This window comes from Chanodichthys erythropterus, chromosome 22, assembly GCF_024489055.1.
Source record: "Chanodichthys erythropterus isolate Z2021 chromosome 22, ASM2448905v1, whole genome shotgun sequence".
NCBI lineage: Eukaryota > Metazoa > Chordata > Actinopteri > Cypriniformes > Xenocyprididae > Chanodichthys > Chanodichthys erythropterus.
In genome coordinates this window covers 25015296-25033323 of record NC_090242.1, presented here as the reverse complement: position 1 = coordinate 25033323, position 18028 = coordinate 25015296, and the positions used below count along the sequence as shown (strand labels likewise).

The 18028-nt window shown below is 39.7% G+C and overlaps 1 protein-coding gene across 1 annotated transcript in view; it reads right to left on the bottom strand.

Moving 5' to 3' along the window:
• Positions 1-18028, bottom strand: part of caln2 (calneuron 2) — a 39982-nt gene that overhangs the window by 6110 nt on the left and 15844 nt on the right. The gene's annotated exons all lie outside the window — the stretch shown is intronic.

The following is an 18028-nucleotide window of genomic DNA, read 5'->3' as shown; positions in this document are numbered from 1 at the left end:
CGTGCAAGTCAGTTATTATTTTCAAATGTAGCCGCGCGGCAGGCGTGCTCATAATGGGATCGACGCGCATGCAATTCTCAACTTCTCAGAATGCCGCAAGCGCACCGCAGGTCGTGTGACAAGAATCAACCGATCAGCTATGGCCTTTCCGTAACAAAACATCAAAAGCTCAGCCGAACAGCTGATCATAGCTGTACATGGTGGTTTTTATATCTTATCTCCATCAATATATCTCGTAGTAAAACTAATGCAAGGGCTAGAAATCATTTATCCTTTGCAGAAACATCCTGATCTTCTTGGAGAGCTCAGTTCATGGTTGCATAGCAACGACCGATGCCATGGGAGCGCAAGCGCTTTGGAAAGAAGGATAAGCGGTGCAGCCGCGCCTTCCATACGTTTTTAGACGCGATATGTGAACGGCCCCTATTCATAATTCTATGTTCATCTGTACTGTTTCACTAAATAACAGGTGCCAGACTTGCAAAGCTAGCACAGCTTCAAATAAAACATTACTATGCAGCATGGAAATAAATTACTTTATTACTTAAAAAAAAAAAAAAATCTTTTACACCAAAAAAAAACATGATACATGTGTCACATGATACATTATTTTTCTTTCACATTCCGTTTGCCTTGATGACATCAGTAAAGAAGAGATTTTGTAAGAGAGCGCTACTTTATTGTGCAAGATCGCTCCTTTATCAGTGCGTGAGTAAATGCTATTGTTTGTGTGTGTGTATGTGACTGCTGGCTGTAATCCACGCAGTCTGTTTGATTTGACAGGCATTTGAAAGGCCTCTGATTATTCCAGATTTACACTTATTGTGTTGCTTATTTTGCAGCGGCGGCACTAAAAGCCTGTATTGATTCCCATCATTGACCATCAATCCTGAAGTGCCACCCAATAGAGCAGGTGATTAACATTTCAATTACCTGAACGCTTTCATTTTAATGTCAGGTACATGATTAATGTGAGAATGAAAATGCCTCTGTGAAATGATTTGGGAAAGCTCTTATAAAGAAAGACAGAACAAACAATTCAATATAATAAACTATAATTCAGAGAGTTTAAATGCCTGTTAATTATTGCCAAATTCTTGTGTATTTACACATTGATCATCTCACATACACAGTTTGTATTCAATACATGCCTAAGATTTAAAATGCTGTGCCTGTGGGCAGATCATTAGGTTAATCAGAGTAATTGTGTCTTAAGATCTCACTGTTTGCTATTGCCTTCCCCTCCAAAACCTAGACCTGGTGTTAAAAGTGTATCTGGATTGTGGCCAGTTCTCATGTCAAATGGCTACGGATCTGCACGTAGGGGGAGATGGGCCATGGAGAAATCTGTCAGAGGCTGATGTCTTTGGTTGACCCACTGAGCAAGGGACGAGGCGGTAAGTGTCGTGTTGAAGGTGTCCAGACACATTTGTCACAATGAAATAGGAGCTGGGCTCTTTTTCCTTCCCAATCCTGTCTGCCTGCTCCCCTCTATAACTCACAGCCACAGCCACATTAATGCTGATATAAAGAGATAAGCTACACTGAAGTGAGGAGAGAAGAGTGAGGGACCATATCCGCTGACTATGGACGCAGCAATGAACTGAAATTTGTAGTAATTAGCACTGATTAAAGGCAGGGTAGGTGATTTGCTTCAAAAACATTTTTTGTTATGCTGTTTGAAAGTCTCTTCACATCCCGATAACAATCACTACGTTCATTTATATGTATTTATATAATCCGTGGAAGGCGTAGGACCATAAAATGTTCGTTCAATCATATCCCTTGGTCCGAGGGATACGATAGGATGTCCTACCTGCCTTTCAACATATGTTTTTACATACCCTCACGCACCCTGTTTGCGCAGACATCATACACCATCAGTGCGTTTCATGCCATGCAGAGTTAAGACAGACACAAGCACCGCAACCAGAAGCCATGTTTTACAGTTCCTCCTGAACCAAAGCAATGAGCTTATGCTGCATTCACGCCATAACTACCATATTTTGGATGAGATGGAAACCCGTAACATTATGCTCAGATCGAATTTATGTGTCTCAATGGCAACACTATCAACACCAATGATACAGGTCAGTGCTCCTGTTGTTAACGTTCATTATTACTGTAATGTTATGTGCTTTGAGACATGAGGTAGTTTAACGCAGTCTCTCGAGACATTTTTGTTTGCTCCCTTCTGTATGCGTTCATATGTTTTGGAGGAGGTGTGGCTTTGGAGAACGCTCTGAAGGATCTTATGCTTTCAAAGCTAGCTTGCTATTGCTAGTCTCTCCAAAAATGACTTACTCTACCTTTAAGTTATTTGCGATGGTCAAATGATTATAACTATTTCTGTGAAAATGGCACATGTAATTGGCTCAGTGGTCCAAAGAGCCCCCCAAAACACCTGGTGAGAAAGTTACTGCTGAGGTTGGAGAGTTTCCTGCCACTGCATCCATGACATGGAGCCTAGGAATTACAGAATGTGAGGCTCACCAATGTTGCAGAAGGGGCAGGAGCTTCTAACCTGGGAAGAACAGGCTCAATGACCCCCAAAGTGGAAAAGTAAACCATAAAAATAACTCACATGGCATTCCCATTCCCTCCTGACGTGAGGGCCTGAACTATGAGAGGATGCGAGGGCCAGTTCCCTCCAAAAGCAGAGATTCTGGCACCTCCAGTCGCGAAAAAACTTGGACGGAAGGCCCCGTGATTAGAAACATGAGAGATCACACTGCAGTTCGGAAAGGGGGATGCCACTACTGCATCCAATGACAGGCTCTAACTTGGGTTGATTTGAGTTGCGAGGCAACAACTAAAGGGAGGTGAGGGTTAGAGGGGCTTGTTTGAAAAATAACCCAAAAGTAGCCCCATGAACGTATCCTAAAATCCCATACCGAAAATACATATTTCACTTAAATACTGTTATGAAAAATGAAAATGACTATATCGTAGTGATCACTAAACCTAATATCTAGCACAGTTTTATCATTGGTAGAATATAAAATATTTCCATACAAGCATTTCTATCAAATATAATTTATGCAATATGTAAAATTGTAAAAACTTTAACCCACGGGGGGAAAATCAACCTGCAGCAACCATTTAAAAGTAGCCCAAATTCACAGAAAAACCACAGACGTGGCAAACCTGTTGATGAGAGTCACAGTTGGGGCGACTGCAGAACTATTGCCTGCGAGTAGACTGCCGGCTGGGATGAGCGGCAGACGAGGTACCGGTGGTCGTGGATAAAGGCGGAGGCTGTAGAGGGTTGAAGGCGAGCCGCCTAGTCCATGTGAGGATTTGCTTAGGTGCTTCAGTTTGGTAAAAGACGTCAGGGGAAAAGGCTCAATTTCCTGAAAGTTTGACATGATACCAGATTGGGGAGGCCAAATGGCGAAAAAACTGATGGCGGGAAGAAGAGGCTGCTTTTATATTATGGCATCAATTAGAAGATTAGATGGATGTACTCCTCCCGAAATTATTTTTAATAACTTCACTTCCGCTTTTTACTTTAGCGCAAATTGCTTATATTGAAGGATTTTTTTCTCATTTCTCCCTCGTTTCTCAATCTGGAATATATGTATGATAAAATATGTTAATTTTTAAAATAACTAACTGTATTAAACTAACATGTTAAATTGGCATGTCTATTTTTTATCTGCTGCTTTTATTTGGGTGGTTTTTTTTTTTTTTCATTGTCCCCTCAAAGCCACAGCTGAATCCAAGTAAGCTGATCCTTAATCAAGATGATTCAGAATATCTCATACAGTCTGCCAATCGATACTATATCACTCTGTCAAGACATCAGGGGGGACCGTCTGTGGTGTCTTATCAGAGACTCCAACATCTTATTACTGTGTGCCAAAAAAAAGCACTGAAAAATCGTTTGAGGAACTGCAGTGATATGTCTCTACTATAACTTGGTGTATACCCTTGAACTACAAGTACATACACAAACACACACATAACTGTCTTCTGCGAAATCATTTCCAAGGCACTAACAGCCTGTAATTCAGCTGCCAGTTCTGCAACTGTCACTTTGGGAAGTGTGAACTGAACAGATGGCATTTGGGCGTGAATGGTGCGTTTGGGAGCAGGGCGATTGTAACAGGAGGGTCTGGGGTTCATCAGCCATCCATTACTTCACATGGACTCATTTTCATTCAGCTCCACTAACCCTGGACCAACATCACTTCCACTTACTCTATTAAAGGCTAGTAGATTAAATACTTGCACCAAGACCTGGCTAAATATTGGTTTAAATTTCACTGCTCAGAGTCTAGTTTGACCATGGCACACACACACACACACAAACACATCAAGATTTACTGTATGCATACAGTACTCACCATTCATAGCACTATCGAGCCAAAAACACTCGCACAGACAAAAACCAAAAAGGGTGACGAGCCGATTACGAGGTATAAGACATAACCAATGCAGTGTCTCTGTCACAGTCTCCACATGTGACATTTGACATGGTTAGGGCCCATCTGCTCGTGGGCCTGATTGTTATCGCATCATGTTAATGACTGCCAGTGTGAACGAAGCAATGCATCTGTCCTACTTTCATCCCCTTTCCATTAGCTGAAGTGTCCTAGAGGATAGAAGGCAATCAACAGGATAATTGCAGACCAGCAGCCATGAGAGAATTACAAGCAGCAAACAGGTGCCATTAACCACTAACCTTTTCTCTTCTCAAAGAGTTGTTTCTTAACACACAGCCATATGCAGTGACAAAATAATCAGAAGTTTGTGATTTCCGGCGACCAGAAGCAACCGTGGGCGTGTCCAGCAATGCGACAAAGTTGAGAAAAGTTTCACTTTATGCAAATGAGCAGTGACTGCCAATGGGAGTGAAGACATGGGAGCACATGTGTGAGATGCTGTTGTCGAGTGAAGGCAAGATGGAGAAGATAACATTGCTATGAGCGATTTCTGCCCACATATAATAGATAATTATGCTTGGAAAACCGTGTCAGAAATTGTCTGCATTCTGAGTGATCCGTGCATTGACAGTCATTCATCTTGTTCATGAAATGATGTATTATCCCCTGCTGCATTTTATATTCAAATGCTTTCCCCTCCAGAATGTTCATTTTTAGCAACAAAAAGCAGATTCCTTGTTGAATTAAAATTTTGTATATTTTACCAGCAATGCATCCCTTTTCTGACCAGATTTTGAAAAGCTATGACCAGTTGAGCAGCTCATCAATCATATTCGTCCAGCTTTAGAAACTATGACTAAAAATACAGTCACTATAGCAAACTATATATATATATATATATATATATATATATTACACATATTATGACATGCCATTCAGGAAATTATTGTATTTAGCTGGTCATACTCCAAACAACACAGTTTGGAGTCTACATCCCATCATCTTGAGAATCACATTTCCCTATAATATTCTATATTCTATAGTACGCAATAGTAACTGCAGAGCCGCAGCATTGATGAATGGAAAAGAAGGCAGTGTCTGGAGACGCGGCACAACTGATGTCTTTCTACTGCGTGTTTACACAGAAAAACAATGAAAAGCAGCAAAAATTCCTATAATCCACTCTGACAGAGCTTTATGATTGACCTGTCTTAGGACAGAGCTATGCTCTTGTTCGTGCTCATACAGGTAATCTTCATTGTTTGTTCACACAGAGCACATTACCGGTAATTTACTGGTAATGTTACAACTTCTTCAACTTATTACCGTTAAGAGACGGTAAATTGGTAAATTGGTAAATTGGTTCTGGCAATTTACCAGTATTTTTGAAAAGGTCCTGTTCACACATGATCTCTTAACGGTAAGTTTCCGTCAATTTCTGGTAATAAAAAGCCTGCCAGTAAAGACTGTTTGTGGGAAAGGGGCTATATTGCAACATTCTTAGTGCTTATGAGTAATCTTGCTCAACAAAATGTTGCTGAAAGAACATCACACATCATTCTTGAAGGAATTTACAAATCTCTCTTTAGACTTTCCTTTTAAATATTCTCAGATTGCATTTCAAATGTTATAATATAATATAATATAATATAATATAATATAATATAATATAATATAATATAATATAATATAATATAATATAATATAATATAATATAATATAATATAATTTAATATTCCAGTATATTCAGACTTCATTCCATATACTCAGACATCATATTATAAATAAAACATTTTTATTCCTAATAAGCTGTATTCCATATATTTAGACTTTCATTCTATTTATTCAGACTTCCATTCCATATATTCAGACTGTGATTCTATATATTCAGAGTCTCATTCCATTCCATATACTCAAACTTCATATTATAAATAAAATAATTTCCTGAATGGCATGCCATAATATATATTTCAAAATTATTGGCACCCTTGATAAATATGATCAAAGATGACTATAAAAATAAATCTGCATTGTTTATCCTTATGATCTTTAATCATAAAATTAGCAAAAATATAATCTTTCATTGAAGGAAAATAATTGAAAGTGGGGGGAAAATCATATTATGAAATAAATGTTTTTTTTCCAAAACATGATGGCCACAATTATTGGCACCCCTAGAATTTTTTATGAGTAAAGTATCTCTGAAGTATATTCCCATTCATATTTACATTTTTTTAGCACACCAGGGTGATCATAAACATGAAACTCTCCAGCCATGACTTCCTGTTCCACAGGAGTATAAACATGAGGAAACACAAAGGCCAAATTCCTGTAATCATTCATCACAATGAGTAAAACCAAAGAATATAGTTCTGATGTGCAGAAAAAGATTGTTGAGCTTTACAAAATAGAAAGTGATTGTAAGAATATAGCTAAAGCACTAAAAATCCCCATATCCACTATCAGGGCAATAATTAAGAAGTTCCAATCAACTAAACATGTTACAAATCTGCCTGGAAGAGGACGTGTGTCTAAATCGTCCTAATGTGAAGTGTGGAGGAGAGTTTGAGTGGCCAAAGACTCTCCAAGGATCACAGCTGGAGAATTGCAGGGATTAGTTGAGTCTCAGAAAGCCTAAAAAAATGATCAAAAAACAGCACCTACATCCCCACAAGTTGTTCAGGAGGGTTTCAAGAAAAATCCTCCTCACTCATCCAGAAACAATCTCCAGCATATTCAGTTGTCAGACACGACTGGAACTTCAAATGGGACCGGCTTCTATGGTCAGATGAAACTAAAAAAAGAGCTTTTTGGCAGCAAACCCACCAGATGGATTTGGTGCACACATGGATAAAAAGTATCCCATGCCCACGGTTAAATATACTGCTGGATCTTTAATATTGTGGGCCTATTTTTCTGCTGGAGGTCCTGGACATCTGGTTCAGATACATGGTATCATGGATTCTATCAAATACCAACAGATAAAAAATCAAAACCTGACCGCCTTTGCTAGAAATCCAATAATGGGCCGTGATTGGATCTTCCATTGGGACAATGATCCAAAACAAACATCAAAACCAACACAAAAATGTGTCACTGAGCACAAAATGAAGCTTCTGCCATGACCATCCCAGTCCCCTGACCTGAACCCTAAAGAAAATGAGTGGAGTGAACTGAAGAGAAGAAGCCCCAACATGGAGCTGGAATCATCAGGCATTATAGGTGAAGACTCAGAGCTGTTATCTTGGCAGAAGGAGTTTGCAAAAAGTATTGAACAAAAGGGTGCCAATAATTGTGGCCAACATGTTTTGGAGAAAAACATTTATTTCATAATGTGATTTTCCCCCCACTTTCAATTATTTTCCTTCAACGAAAGGTTTGATAAAGTTTTTGCTAATTTTATGAATTAAAGATAAAAAGGATAAACAATGCAGTTTTATTTATATAGTCATCTTTGATCATATTTACCAAGGGTGGCAATAATTCTGACCACAGCATATACATACCTGCTGCAAGAATATAATATAAATTGAGGTTATAGCCAATGTGATGTGGAGGTATTTGTGTGTCATTAACAGCTTGCAGAATTTTAAATTCTCTGCCTATAGAGGTAATCTCCCTTGTATACTTGTCAGCACAAACAGCTCTGAAAAGTGAATATTTGTGCATTCAGCCCTGCTGAGTTTGTTTGTCATGCTGCTCTAAATGTCTCCACAGAGAGTTTTAGTTTACTTTTAAGACAGCTATAGCTCTATAGCTATTGATGCCGCTGGCTATAAGCAGACAATAGTACAGAGATCCTGGTGTCATTCATCTGGGCTGGACATGGAGGAGGACAGTGCCGGGCTGATTCACGGCTTAATTGAGTTGTCAGCTGTGGCCAGTTGGAAAAAAAGAGACACACTCCCTAAAGCTGTGGTGACCGTTGGGGATACTCCTGAAAGCTCTTTAATTTTGGCTCACTGCATCTTTCATATTTCTCTTAGTTTCTCTCTCTCTCGCTCTCTTTCCTGTCACTGTTCATATATCCACTCCTTCAACTTTCTGTCTAAAAAAATATGTTAATCTTGATTTCAAAACAGAAAAGAGACAGAAGTATTGTCCATTGCTCATATGAATACTACACAGTGGGCAAAACAACACTGGCTGATTCTAAAAAAACAGGCTATTACTGTCTCTGAACTTTAGAATGGTAGTGTTTAGAAAAGACACTATGCAGGTTACAATTCTATAGAATCAAAGAATATATAGAAATGTGCTTGTAATGCAGTGCAAGACAACAGAGGCAGACTACATAATTTAATATCAGCTGATGTGTATAGGCGCCAATCACTGACTCTAGCAACCATGCAGTAGAGATGTTTTTAAATAATAGCAAAACAATAGACAAATGTGAATTATACATCATAGATGGCTAGAATGTGTTATTAATGATACTGGTTAATGCTGACTGTTTGTCTCAAATCATTTCCACTGTCAAAATTGGGCTGTTGGCAGCAACTCTACATACACTCCCCAGGCTTGTACTCCTCGGGGTGGGAAAAACAAGCTTGTTTATGCCTATGTGTTCCTAATAATCCATGATTGCCTATAGCTCTTGGCTCTGACATGCCCATTGACAATCTTGTAAAGAACATTTTTTAAAGCCCCCCACTAATAAGTGCTCAGTCTTTCATGTTACACAAGGACCTCGAGGCCTCTTCGGATAAAAAATGTCCTAGTCAGCATGCAAATTCAAACTGAGATGACACCCTGATGAGCACATACACAATTTCTTTTTGCTGACAGACAAAAGCTAACTTTCTTCTGACTGGTGTATGACTTCACATCTACAGATCAGATTAAAAAAAAAAAAAAAAAAAACAGCTTTTGAAGGGGGTGTGAGAGACTTTACATAGAGGTCATCACTACCATACTTCAATGTCAAAGACATGCTGTGTTAATATTTATTAGAGCAGGTTATGATGCAAATAGTTTGAAATATATTTGACAGGAATCTTACAGATTATACCTGCAAAGATGCACTTGACCTTGAAATCATAAGATAAGAGTAGATCCGATGTACTATACTGTAAATTTATATAAATAAGAAATTCTAATTTAAATCCTTCATTTATTCTATTGTATTTGAATTATTATTGTTATTATTAATCCCTTTTTTTGTCTACAATTAGTAGACACAATTATTAAAGATGCACCAATACTAAATTTCTCTGCCGATACTGATAGCCAATTATTATTAAGAATGATATCTGTCGATGCCAATGTTGATACTGATTTTTCATAAGGAAAAAAAATCTCCCCCAAATAATGCAGCAAACGATACAGGGAACCCTCTCATTTGGTACACTGTAATATTAGAGATAACAATAGAGGTATTATATTCAGCTGTTGATATAATAATTACACTCAAATAAAAACTAAAATGTTTGAATAAACTCAGATGCACATAAGGTGCATCAGTTTTCATAAGAACTTGTCTTCATGGAAGATTTATTCAAACATATAATTAACAGTAAATAAGCTCCTCTCTAGTGTTTTTCATAGCTAACTAAGGAACTGTGAACATTGGAAAACTTTACTGAGGTAAATGTGACATTATGTGACATATTGTTCACAAGCTGTGTTATTGACGTTTTTCCGCGGTTGAAACACAGATAAAGTGATTACATGAGACATGATACATTCCGGTAAGTTTTACTGTATCTTTTAACATACCTTTTGATGTTCATGCATGTTTTTCAAAATATAACTTTTATTAATGTGGAAGAAAAGGCTCGTGCCCCACACTGCCACTTGACATGAGGTGCTACAGCAATCTGTCATGTCACATTTAAGAGCGTCAAAACACCATTTATTTGTTTGAATGTCCTGACAAAATTTGAAAGAGGAGACTTTCTTATCAGAAGTAAGAAAGCACAAAGCTCTTTGTGATTACTGGATGGGAAGAGCCACAAATAATGTTTGATGTAGAAAAAAAAAAAAAAACGCAGACTTGGCAACCCTGGCTTTTACTACGGGTGTTTCAGGGTCAAATAGAACCTGCTTTAACTGCTCTATTTTTTAACTGTTTAATTCGTCATTTTCGTGTTAACTAAATTCAACACAAGAGAGATTTTCATCATATATAGTATGAGTTGCAGTCTGAACATGTTTTTCTGCACCCCTTTGATTGACAGGAAATAATCGACCCTGATCATAGGCTGTTTTTAAACAATCGGCTGATGGCCGATAGTGATAATAATAGCTTTTGTTTGCCATAATAATTATTCTTGGGCAACAAATAATTGCATCTCTAATAATTATTCATTTTGTAGTCACTTTAAATACATTTCAAATTAATTTCATAATTTGTTGTTAACTGTAGTAAAGTGAATGATGGCAAAGGAGATATCAGCAGTTTAATGAATAAATCCAAAAACATAACACACACAAGACCACATGAAAAGCAGAATAGCACAACCACTTCAACATAAAACTGAATGGAACTAAACATAACCCTGACATTAGACAGCCCCCGAAAGGTGTATCCTCATGCCATAATGGTGGGGTGCTCTGGAGGAGGGACGAGGAGTCAGAGACAGGCAGAAACAGGGAGGAGCCGGCAGACAGAGACACCACGGTAGAACGAATGGTGGGAGGAGCCAAGGAGGAGTCAGATGTCTGACCACCAGCGGTAAAGCCAGGAGATTTGGAGACCAAGGTGGAGCCGAGGAGACACAGAGACCGGGCGGCACCTTATGTCCTGGTCACCGTGATTTTTCCAAGTAAGACATGTTCCTGGATCAACATATTTGTTGATCCTGGAACAACATTCCTGTCTGAAAATTTAGTCTTAACCCTATTCCTACCCCTAATCCTACCCATAACTTATCCCTAAAATCAGAGGGGAAAATATGTGAATAACACTTATGTAGAAGAACCTAACCCTGGTTTCAAGCCTAAACTTGACATAAATGGTAAACTTGTCCCTCAGATCTGATTGGTTGATTGGAATGTTGTTCCAGAATAAACAAAGATGTTGATCCAGGAACATGTCGTACTTGGTGAAATCACATTTACCGTATGTCCTGGAGACCAAAGCAGAGCTTTGGTGATGAGCGGCTGAGGTAGAGCCAGGGTGCCGGAGGTAAGGCAGAGCCCGATGGAGCTCCATGTTGTTGGCAGAGCGAGAACTGACCTAGGCAGAGCCAGAGGGATGAGGCAGCCCAGTGGAGCCGTAAGGACGACAGGTGAGACGAAGGAGGGAGGAGCCAAGGTGGAGCAGACTGGACGACGAGCCGAGGTGGAGCCAAGAAAGGGAGGAGCCAAGGTGGTGCTGACTGGTTGAGAGGCTGAGGTGGAGTACAGGCTCTCAAGGCAGAAACAAGGGATCCACATGTCAAAGTAGAACTAGAGACCAGAAGACACGAGACAGATCCACAAAGCAGAGTGGAGCAAACAGAAGAGGAGCCTGAAGGGAACCAGCAAAGGTGGGGATGAAGAACTGGCTGCCTTTGGTAGTGGAAGTGGAAGTGGCAGACAGAGGCTGGGTGGGACAGTGGAGATGCTGGAGAGTTGGACCTGGGCAGGACCAGTGGGAGAAATCCCAAACAATAACACAGAACAACACAGTAACTTTGCACAGCTCACATTCAGCAACAAGAGTATGGGCGGGGCTCCATTCTATTCCCTAAGAAATTCTAATTTAAATCCTTCATTTATTCTATTGTATTTGAATTATTATTGTTATTATTAATCCCTTTTTTTGTCTACAATTAGTAGACACAATTATTAAAGATGCACCAATACTAAATTTCTCTGCCGATACTGATAGCCAATTATTATTAAGAATGATATCTGTCGATGCCAATGTTGATACTGATTTTTCATAAGGAAAAAAAATCTCCCCCAAATAATGCAGCAAACGATACAGGGAACCCTCTCATTTGGTACACTGTAATATTAGAGATAACAATAGAGGTATTATATTCAGCTGTTGATATAATAATTACACTCAAATAAAAACTAAAATGTTTGAATAAACTCAGATGCACATAAGGTGCATCAGTTTTCATAAGAACTTGTCTTCATGGAAGATTTATTCAAACATATAATTAACAGTAAATAAGCTCCTCTCTAGTGTTTTTCATAGCTAACTAAGGAACTGTGAACATTGGAAAACTTTACTGAGGTAAATGTGACATTATGTGACATATTGTTCACAAGCTGTGTTATTGACGTTTTTCCGCGGTTGAAACACAGATAAAGTGATTACATGAGACATGATACATTCCGGTAAGTTTTACTGTATCTTTTAACATACCTTTTGATGTTCATGCATGTTTTTCAAAATATAACTTTTATTAATGTGGAAGAAAAGGCTCGTGCCCCACACTGCCACTTGACATGAGGTGCTACAGCAATCTGTCATGTCACATTTAAGAGCGTCAAAACACCATTTATTTGTTTGAATGTCCTGACAAAATTTGAAAGAGGAGACTTTCTTATCAGAAGTAAGAAAGCACAAAGCTCTTTGTGATTACTGGATGGGAAGAGCCACAAATAATGTTTGATGTAGCAAAAAAAAAAAAAAAACGCAGACTTGGCAACCCTGGCTTTTACTACGGGTGTTTCAGGGTCAAATAGAACCTGCTTTAACTGCTCTATTTTTTAACTGTTTAATTCGTCATTTTCGTGTTAACTAAATTCAACACAAGAGAGATTTTCATCATATATAGTATGAGTTGCAGTCTGAACATGTTTTTCTGCACCCCTTTGATTGACAGGAAATAATCGACCCTGATCATAGGCTGTTTTTAAACAATCGGCTGATGGCCGATAGTGATAATAATAGCTTTTGTTTGCCATAATAATTATTCTTGGGCAACAAATAATTGCATCTCTAATAATTATTCATTTTGTAGTCACTTTAAATACATTTCAAATTAATTTCATAATTTGTTGTTAACTGTAGTAAAGTGAATGATGGCAAAGGAGATATCAGCAGTTTAATGAATAAATCCAAAAACATAACACACACAAGACCACATGAAAAGCAGAATAGCACAACCACTTCAACATAAAACTGAATGGAACTAAACATAACCCTGACATTAGACAGCCCCCGAAAGGTGTATCCTCATGCCATAATGGTGGGGTGCTCTGGAGGAGGGACGAGGAGTCAGAGACAGGCAGAAACAGGGAGGAGCCGGCAGACAGAGACACCACGGTAGAACGAATGGTGGGAGGAGCCAAGGAGGAGTCAGATGTCTGACCACCAGCGGTAAAGCCAGGAGATTTGGAGACCAAGGTGGAGCCGAGGAGACACAGAGACCGGGCGGCACCTTATGTCCTGGTCACCGTGATTTTTCCAAGTAAGACATGTTCCTGGATCAACATATTTGTTGATCCTGGAACAACATTCCTGTCTGAAAATTTAGTCTTAACCCTATTCCTACCCCTAATCCTACCCATAACTTATCCCTAAAATCAGAGGGGAAAATATGTGAATAACACTTATGTAGAAGAACCTAACCCTGGTTTCAAGCCTAAACTTGACATAAATGGTAAACTTGTCCCTCAGATCTGATTGGTTGATTGGAATGTTGTTCCAGAATAAACAAAGATGTTGATCCAGGAACATGTCGTACTTGGTGAAATCACATTTACCGTATGTCCTGGAGACCAAAGCAGAGCTTTGGTGATGAGCGGCTGAGGTAGAGCCAGGGTGCCGGAGGTAAGGCAGAGCCCGATGGAGCTCCATGTTGTTGGCAGAGCGAGAACTGACCTAGGCAGAGCCAGAGGGATGAGGCAGCCCAGTGGAGCCGTAAGGACGACAGGTGAGACGAAGTAGGGAGGAGCCAAGGTGGAGCAGACTGGACGACGAGCCGAGGTGGAGCCAAGAAAGGGAGGAGCCAAGGTGGTGCTGACTGGTTGAGAGGCTGAGGTGGAGTACAGGCTCTCAAGGCAGAAACAAGGGATCCACATGTCAAAATAGAACTAGAGACCAGAAGACACGAGACAGATCCACAAAGCAGAGTGGAGCAAACAGAAGAGGAGCCTGAAGGGAACCAGCAAAGGTGGGGATGAAGAACTGGCTGCCTTTGGTAGTGGAAGTGGAAGTGGCAGACAGAGGCTGGGTGGGACAGTGGAGATGCTGGAGAGTTGGACCTGGGCAGGACCAGTGGGAGAAATCCCAAACAATAACACAGAACAACACAGTAACTTTGCACAGCTCACATTCAGCAACAAGAGTATGGGCGGGGCTCCATTCTATTCCCTTGAACTCCATAGTGCCACCCACTGTTGCTGACGATATTGCTGGTTCATACACCTGATCAGACATATTGTTGGGCTCAGGCTCCTCGGGCATAATGTCCGTGTTGGGTGTTGTTGGTGACTGGCTGGTCTTTGGGTTCGGAGTGGGGCTGGCTTTGGCCTCATTCATGAGGCAGACGGTCATAGGGGAGTTGTTGTTTAGCCAGCACCCACTCCACACAAGAGCAAATGTCCCTCAAGGACCATCACCGGGCAGGCATGCCTTACACTGCTCATTTAAGCTGGTGAGGAAAACACACTCATACCCCTTTTCCACCAAGGTAGTTTGAGTGCTGGTTCAGAGCCAGAGCCTAGTTTCAAATCAGTTCATTGTCTTTCGACACACAAAGCACCAGCTCTGAACCAGGAAAAGTGGTTCGTAAGTAGCATCAAAACATTGCTGGGCTAGAAGTAAGAACAGCTTGCGTCAGGGGCTGGGGGCGGGGTTACCGTGACCAACAAAAAACTTGTGACCACCATTTTTGAAATAGCAGCTAATCAAGCTAATAGCAGCTCACTTGTAATCTCCGTCTATATACAAATTACGGCGAGCCGTGTTTGGATGCCGATGTAGGTTCGCAAAGCCATGAGCATCAACAGTAGTGAAACATCCGATTATTGACAGAAGGCTTGTTTGAGATGCATCGGAGCAGCGCGGACCGATTCGGCGGGTACCGTGGATCCGCGGGAGCGTTTGTAAAGCATACGACTCCTTGTGCATTTGGATTGTTCTCGCGGAGCTTTGATGCTATGCAAGAAGCCAATGCATCTCAAACGATCCTGGTGTATTTGTGTTTGGTGCTGCGGCGCTAGCTTTGCTGTGAAATATGAGATGTATACTGTGATGTAAGACCTGGTTTTGTGCTTGCTCTCTAGCCCGTGGAAAGGCAAACCGGTTCTTAGAAGGCTCGTCAGTTGAACCAACTCCGAACTGGCACTAGCACTAGCTCTGAACTAGCACCCGGTTCGTGCTGGTGGAAAGGGGGTATCAGGGAGCAGTCGGGGAAGGAGGTAAGACACAGCAGCTCTACAAAGTCACTTGTGTGGCCCACGAGGGTATTATCTTCCTGCTCTTAACAGAACAATCTGACCGCAGGAAGACCTATTTCTTGTATGGTTCAGTCTTCTGTAACAGGTGGCTGTGGTAAAGCGCACAGTGACGAAGGAGATATCAACAATGAATAAATCGAAAAACGTAACACACAGGAGATCAATTGAAAAATTAAATAGCACAACCACTTCAACATAAAACATTTAACTACTGTCAGGGTTATGTTTATTTCTGTTTAGTTTGATTGTCATTTGATATACACTTCAATTTGGGGTTACAAAATATTTTTGTAAGAAGTATCTTATGTGCACCAAGGCTGACTTAAAAACTTATAAAAATACAGTAAAAACTGTACGGTACTTTACAGTGCCCTCCACAATTATTGGCACCCTTAGTAATTATGAGCAAAAGCAGTTGTGAAAATAAATCTGCATTGTTTATCCTTTTGATCTTTCATTCAAAAAATTCACAAAATTATAACCTTTCATTTAAGGAAAATAATTGAAAGTGGGGGGAAACTTACATTATTAAATAAATGTTTTCTCCAAAATACGTTGGCCACAATTATTGGAACCCTTTTATTCAAAACTTTTTGCAACCTCCTTTTGCCAAGATAACAGCTCTGAGTCTTCACCTATAATGCCTGATGAGTTTGGAACACCTGACAAGAGATCAGAGACCATTCCTCCATACAGAATCTCTCCAGATCCTACAGATTCCAGATCCATGTTGGTGCTTCTTCTCTTCAGTTCACTCCACTCATTTTCTTTAGGGTTCAGGTCAGGGGACTGAGATGGCCATGTCAGAAGCTTCATTTTGTGCTCAGTGACCCATTTTTGTGTTTGTTTTGATGTTTGTTTTGGATCATTGTCCTGATGGAAGATCCAACCATGGCCCATTATTGGATTTCTAGCAGAAGCGGTCAGGTTTTGATTTTTTATCTGTTGGTATTTGATAGAATCCATGATACCATGTATCTGAACCAGATGTCCAGGACCTCCAGCAGAAAAACAGGCCCACAACTTTAAAGATCCAGCAGTATATTTAACCGTGGGCATGGGATACTTTTTATCCATGTTGCTGCCAAAAAGCTCTTTTGACCTCCTTTGCTCTATCTGACCATAGAAGCCGGTCCATTTTGAAGTTCCAGTCGTTTCTGACAACTGAATATGCTGGAGATTGTTTCTGGATGAGAGCAGATGAATTTTTCTTGAAACCCTCACAAACATCTTGTGGGGATGTAGGTGCTGTTTGATAATTCTTTTTAGGCTTTCTGAGACTCAAGACTCAACTAATCTCTGCAATTTCCTTGGAGAGTCTTTGTCCACTCAAACTCTCCTCCTCACTTCACATTAGGACGATTTAGACACACGTCCTCTTTCAGGCAGATTTGTAACATGTTTAGTTGATTGGAACTTCTTAATTATTGCCCTAATGGTGGAAATGGGGATTTTCAATGCTTTACCTATTTTCTTACAGCCACTTTCTATTTTGTAAAGCTCAACAATCTTTTGCTGCACATCAGAACTATATTCTTTGGTTTTTCTCATTGTGATGAATGATTAAGGAAATTTGGCCTCTGTGTTTCCTCATGTTTATACTCCTGTGGAACAGGACGTCATGGATGGACAATTTCATGTTCATGATCACCCTGGTGTGCTAAAAAATGTAAATATGAATGGGAATATACTTCAGAGATATTTTACTCATAAGAATTTCTAGGGGTGCCAATAATTGTGGCCAACATGTATTAGAGAAACACATTTATTAGATAATGTGAGTTTCCCCCCACTTTCAATTATTTTCTTTAAATGAAAGGTTATAATTTTGTGAATGTTTTGAATGAAAGATCAAAAGGATAAACAATGCAGATTTATTTTCACAGCTGCTTTTGCTCATAATTACTAAGGGTGCCAATAATTGTGGAGGGCACTGTAACTGTTTTCTATTTGAATATATTTAAAATGTAATTTATTCCTGTGATGGCAAAGCTGAATTTTCAGCATCATTACTCCAGACTTCAGTGTCACATGATCCCTCAGAAAATCATCAAAATGTTGTTATTATCAATGTTGAAAACAGATTTGCTACTTAATATGATACAAAAAAACGAGCTGTGTAAGAAAAGTGTAGGATTTCTAACAGAAAATTATGAAATGATCTCAGTAGCTCTGTCAACACAATATTTCCCAGGGGGTTTTGTCATTTTGCCAAGATTAGACTTGTACTGGCCTCATAATAACATCAGAGAGGGAGAGGGTGTTTGGTATGCTGGTGTGATGATGTTACA